Source organism: Lethenteron reissneri, chromosome 2 (genome assembly GCF_015708825.2).
Source record: "Lethenteron reissneri isolate LAM-NWPU_2019-01 chromosome 2, ASM1570882v1, whole genome shotgun sequence".
In the NCBI taxonomy this organism is placed as follows: domain Eukaryota; kingdom Metazoa; phylum Chordata; class Hyperoartia; order Petromyzontiformes; family Petromyzontidae; genus Lethenteron; species Lethenteron reissneri.
The window spans coordinates 5,667,960-5,674,110 of record NC_083780.1 but is presented as its reverse complement, the minus strand read 5'-3'; positions in this window follow the sequence as shown (position 1 = coordinate 5,674,110).

The window sequence follows — 6,151 nt, the reverse complement described above, 5'->3', positions numbered from 1 at the left end:
ATAAAAAGAGTGTGCTACCCATGAAGTCGTCTCCCGCCAAGTTACTACATTACATATATATGCCGCTAATACTGATCACTGTATTTGCGTCTATCGTTCACTTACTAGTAAATTGATTGGCGCATTGATAACATTTTTTACAAGGTCTCCCTTGAGCATAGATATATAAATTTCAATACGGTCTTAACTACTTAATATAACATGTTATTTTCATGTCATTACGTGTATATGTAATAATCAAGAACCATTATCAATCTATTCAATGTCGTAGTCATGACCATGTCATGTATTAATCCAACTCGCACCTGCACACGAGCTGCTGTCATTACTCCATCTCCATGGTGGACGTGTTTCCGGGTTCGTTCTCTACCTTAGCTGCCACTGCTTTAGTTATTGACCATGGTCAATGTGCATTGGCCATCGTAAATTAGTTCATCATCTTGATTTGAAGCTTTCGTGACTGCACGAATCCATGCTCTTTGGTCTTTCGATAAAGTTACGTAGGTGTAAAATAAAATAAATCACGACGATTCGGGCGCAACACAAGCGTCCGTCATCAGGTGGGAAAGCATGGTATGCTGCTGAGGCAGACTGTTTTAAAAGTTTTGAAATTGGTGTAGCTTAAGGGTCATAAAGAAGTGGCCGGGGCAAGTGATGTTAACGTGAGAAATTAGCATGTTACTGTAGAAAAGAGAGAAAGCGACCTCCTAGACCTAGACGAGGGCACGGAAGTGGCTATGTTAATGTGAGGTAGACGATGTAAGGCAGGCTTACTGTTATTCATAATCAACGATTTTTGGGTTTAGATTGCGTTTATTTATAAATGTGTCGTAACCCTCCACCACCCGACACGGCCAATCAGTAAAAATGTGTCACGTTGACAAAGACAAATAGTTCACTGCTGCTGCTCTATATAAGAACGGGAGACACAGGAGAGCCTCACCATTCTGGCGAATTGCCCGATGATGCTGATTGCAATTACCAGCGAAACGTCGTACTCAAATTGTAAATGTTGTTGCTTCAACACACCGGTGGGCTAAAGCAGTGAACTATTTGTCTTTGTCAACGTGACACATTTTTACTGATTGGCCGTGTCGGGTGGTGGAGGGTTACGACACATTTATAAATAAACGCGATCTAAACCCAAAAATCGTTGATTATGAATAACATTGGTCGCGAAAGCCTACGTGTTAAACAGGCTTACTGTTGTAATAAAGCTCGTTGAGGCGACTTCTGGAATCTGTCTTTTATTCAACTTGTATTACAGCTTTCCTTCACGCTGCTGACAGGCAGCGTGAGAGGGACAGATAGAAAGAGAGACACACTGCAACGTGGCAACCCGGAGCCCCGCTCCCGCGTGGCCCACTTACTCTGTTCGTTCCCGTTCTGACCACGTGTCGTTCGTCTCCACCCCTATTTAATACCCAGGTCACGTGGTACGTTTCCACCAATCCTGGTTAGCCTCCATGGAATGGTCCAGGCTCCCTCGTAAGCTCGCGGGACCACGCCCCTGACTCATCTCTCCATTGGCTGTGGCCAAAGCCAGCAGAACCAATCCTCTACTTACAGCTGTCACCTTTCCATTACGTCAGGGCCACGCCCCTAGGCTTCCCCCCATTGGCTATGGACCAGGACCGGCAGAGCCAATCATCGTGACGAGTTGTGATACGTCAACGACCCGGATATAACCTCACATTACACTGGTAAAGGAGAAAAGGTAGGCTTACTGGTAGACACTCGAAGGTTGTAGGTTTATAAACTGAACGCGACTCGTGCCCAGCGTCACCTCTATCCTGTTGTCCATCGACAATGCAGCGATCATTCCTTGCATGGCTGGCTACGTTTGTCACACGCAACCCTGGGAATGCTCTTCAGCTGGTTTTGATTCAGATACAGGCTATGCAGATTCACCAGACCGTTAAACAGTTTCTCTGGAAGGGTGTGCAGTCGGTTGCCACTCAGAGCCAGACTAGTTATTTGGGTCAGACTGTCAAACACCTCAGCGGGTACTAATGTAGATATACACATATGTTAATGAAAGCGACATAATTTAAAACGAAATTATTTAATGCGACCTTCAATCACTTTCATAGACGACGTTTTAGTTTCAGCGATCTCTATTTACTGTCATAGTTATCTGTATTTTGTACTAATCTCCCTCCACAATCATAGCGACTTCCATTTCACTTCCATATATATATTAGCTTAAGCAACTTCCTTTAATTTTCATCCGCATTTGACGTAAATATAAGTGCCTCGACTTGAATACAGATGTGTTCGTTAAATTGACCTTCATTCACATGTATTTATTTATATTAGACTGTCAAACACCCAAACGGGTACTCATGGATTATGATAATGCGAGTGACATATCAGTTCAAAGTGGCCTCTTCACTTCTAGAGACTTCAGTTTAGTAGTTCACCAAGCGGTTAAACACCCCAGCGGGGAGAGACGCGAGTTCCTTACGGCTCAGGAACCTCAGACACTCGCTCTCTACTATTGTACGACTGCTCTAGCAGAGTACATGTAAATACGACCACAAAGACTACTGGCTGCATTTTATTAATCCATCAAACATGTGAACGGATTGGCTTTGTGAACTCAATTATAAAATTAATCACTCAAAGTATTATGTATAACCAGTGCTGGATGAAGGCCTTCCCATGCCGTGCCAGTCATGGGGTGTATTTGATTAAGGGAACGACATTAATTACACATAGCTGGATCTTAACTGAATATGCACAAACAACCTTACCCTTACCCCAATGACACTGCCTTGAAGTGAAAATATCTTAAACGTGACGTTGCACGCACGTACATTATTTACGTGCTATGCAGAAGGGCCGTCGCCCGAAACGTCAGCCATTATATATTTCCTATTCAGCGCGGTTTGTGTGCGTGTTGTGTTTAGTTTTTTGTTACGTGTGATTATGCACCACTGAGTGTAGCCAACACTGGCTCACTGAGGTCTGCACCCGAAGCAGTTGACATCCATTGGTGCTGGCGCGTTCAATCAGCTCGTGAGTCTGAAGGAGCTGCGGCTCTTCTAAACGGAATAATTGCGATGAAACATTATGCGTTTGTTATAATTCATTATAATTATCATGAGTTTATACTTAGTGTAATTAAAACAACTCACATTTGTCAATAACACTACATTGAGTATAGAAGTGTACGCGTGTATTTATGTATATACGTTTAAATGTGCGGAATGTACACGTAGAAGTGTGCACTCTATTGTTTACCTTATTCGCTTGTTTCTGAATGCATGTGCATATGCTATCCACGTACACTGTGTGTGTTTGTAATGTGGAACGATGGACGAAAAGACACCCGACCAATGTCACCAGCTGACGACTGTTCCCAAAGGCGCCTTCGACAGCCTCACGAAGCTGCAATACATTTGGCTGCAAAGTGACCCCTGAGACTAGCTTCATAAGACGACAGTCCGATTGGAGGAGAAGTCTAACTGTTTCGTTCCTTATATAGAAACCGTTCCTGGCAGTTCTGGCTCCGTTTGTAAAACGCGCCCCTGGTAACGCTCTTCAGCTGGTTGGTGTCCAGAACCAGATGAGTGAGCTGGGTCAGTTTGTCAAACACCTCCGCGGGGAAAGATGCGAGTTCTTCACTGCGCAGAAACCATTAACCATAGGCACTCGCATACATAGTATGAAATATATATATATTATTCAATACGTATTTATGTATTATTGGTTCTTTCGGTGAAGTCACGTAGATAGAAAACAAAAATCTAAATTTAAAGCAAAGAACCCACGACGTTTCGATCGCAACACAAGTGGTCTTCTTCAGGTGAAAAGAAAAGAGGGCAGACCTCCAAATGTATCTGCTTATAAGGGCTTCATAGTGCGTGGGCGGGGGGAAGGGGCTGCGCGAGAGACAGGGGGAGAGTGAGGGGGTGGGGCAGAGAGGGACAGGTGTGGGGCAGAGAGGGGATGGGGCAGAGATAGGGGGAGGGGGAGATACACCTGTTGCTGACTGTAGAGGTTGACAAGGAAACACAAATTCAAATCATGACCCAAAGTGGTTGATCACATCTTTCCAATGATTGCTGAGTTTAAAACCGTCGCCTCGGTTGAAATTGTGCTTGTGTCTGTAAATATGGATGGCTTCGTGAACGAACCTTTGTTGTTAGCCAGTCGGCTTGCAAAGTACCATCGTCTTAGAGAAATCTATTTCATGTGAGCCAGCCGCATTAAAGTAATGATAAGCTACGGAAGAAGTATTTGTACTGCCGTGTTTCAGATCTGCCTTGTATTCACGAACACGGCCCAAGACATGTCGTTTGGTTTATCCAATGTAACTGCTGCCGCAGGTACGGCTTAGTTTGTAGACGCCGGGATATTGCATGTCAGGAATGTTGTCCTTCACAGATGGGATCAGGTCATGAATTTTATGCAGTGTGTTAAATCGGACATGGATCTTGTGTTTGTTCAAAATTTTGGAAGTATTTTTGGTTATCTCTGCTATGTAAGGTGAGGTGACGGTTTTGATTGGGTCTTTTAGATGGCTCCTTCCTCACGGTTGGGTTGATGGCACGTTTGTCATCTGGCCACATGGCCAACTGGCTCTGAAACAATTTCAGTCTTTGAACGTGTCCTTGTAGCTGGGCCCCCAGATGAGATGGGCGTGAGCTCCCTGGGGGTCCCGGGGTGATCTTGAAAATGGCCTGACAGGCGCGGCCCCTCCCGATGGTTCACAATGCTGGGTGGACAGTTGTTTCGTACTTTGCAGTCCATCTGCGGTCTGCGTGATCGGTGGCACTAGGGGTGTTAAGTGCTTGGAGCCTGCGGATGGGATAGCATAACTCCACTGAGGTACGGGCCCAATGGATACGCACCCCAGCTCGTTGGACTCACCAGACACACAGCCCTTGGGTAGTGGGGATGAGGGGACTCCGTGCATTGGAACAAAACGGCTTCATACCACCGTCTGCGACCGAACTGGATACAAACACATTGAGGGCTCAGATCTTCCACGACCTCCACCAGGCCCTGCCATGTTTGTGTAATTTGGGGGACGTACCCACCGGTACCTGGGGGCAGTGGAGCCAGGCTTTGTCACCCGGCATCTACTTCGTGACAAGCGACTCATTAGCAGCCTGCCACAATGCCGAATTTACCCAGGACGCTTCCCGCACCTCAGATAGCCATTTGAGAGTAAGGCGCATGGGGTCGGTAATATTTGTACAACTCGGCTCCGAGTCTAATTGAACTTCTATGGGGGGTCTTGCTCCCTGCCGTACATAAGGAAAAATGGAGAGAACCCGGTAGAAGCGTGAGGAGCCAATTTGTAAGCATCAAGAACACCTGGCACGTGTAAGTCCCAGTCGGACTGGTCCTCATTGACTTGTTGGCACAACATGGAAGTCAGGGTTCTGTGTAGCCTTTCGACCATTCCATCAGTCTGTAGATGATAGGGTGCAGTGTGAACTTTTTTTATGGCCCAATAGATCGCATACTTCCTTGAATAATATTGAGGATAATTTTTACCTTGGTTGGTCAGGAGGCGTTCAGGTGCCCCCTTGTCAAAACATAACCTAGTAAAAAGGCGTCTGGTTTGGCAGTGTTCCACCCCAACCAACAAGTATCGGTTACCCCGAGGGGTTTCAATGAAGGGCGGTCCACTCTCGCCGGGGGTTTTCGGCGAGCACACTCTGTGCACCTTTTAAACATGTTATAAACGTCGTCTGCCATTCCAGGCCAGAAAAAAATCTAACTGGATGGTGGACAGCGTTTGTTGGACACCCAGGTGCATCACCCAGGCATGCACGGCCCATATAATTCTACCCCGTAAAACAGTAGGCACAACAATGTTATAATGGTGCGGCTCGCCGTCCCACCGCATGAGCAGGCCCCCCTTAATAAAAAACAGGGACGACCGTCGCCGACCCTCCCCACTCTCCCGTTGCCCGACGCGGCGTCTCATTTTGAGCGGGGAGGAATCTTTCACTTGGAGTTGACTCCACTCCACGTGGGTGAGGCCGATAGTATTATCGCACACTCCCATTGTGGCGGAGAGGGATACGTCCGCTGATGCCACTACTGTGGGGGTCGAACCTCTGTCAGGGGGTTTACACCATCCAGACCCCGTAAGACATGCACAGGGCGTGTTCGATGTTAATCGCGACAG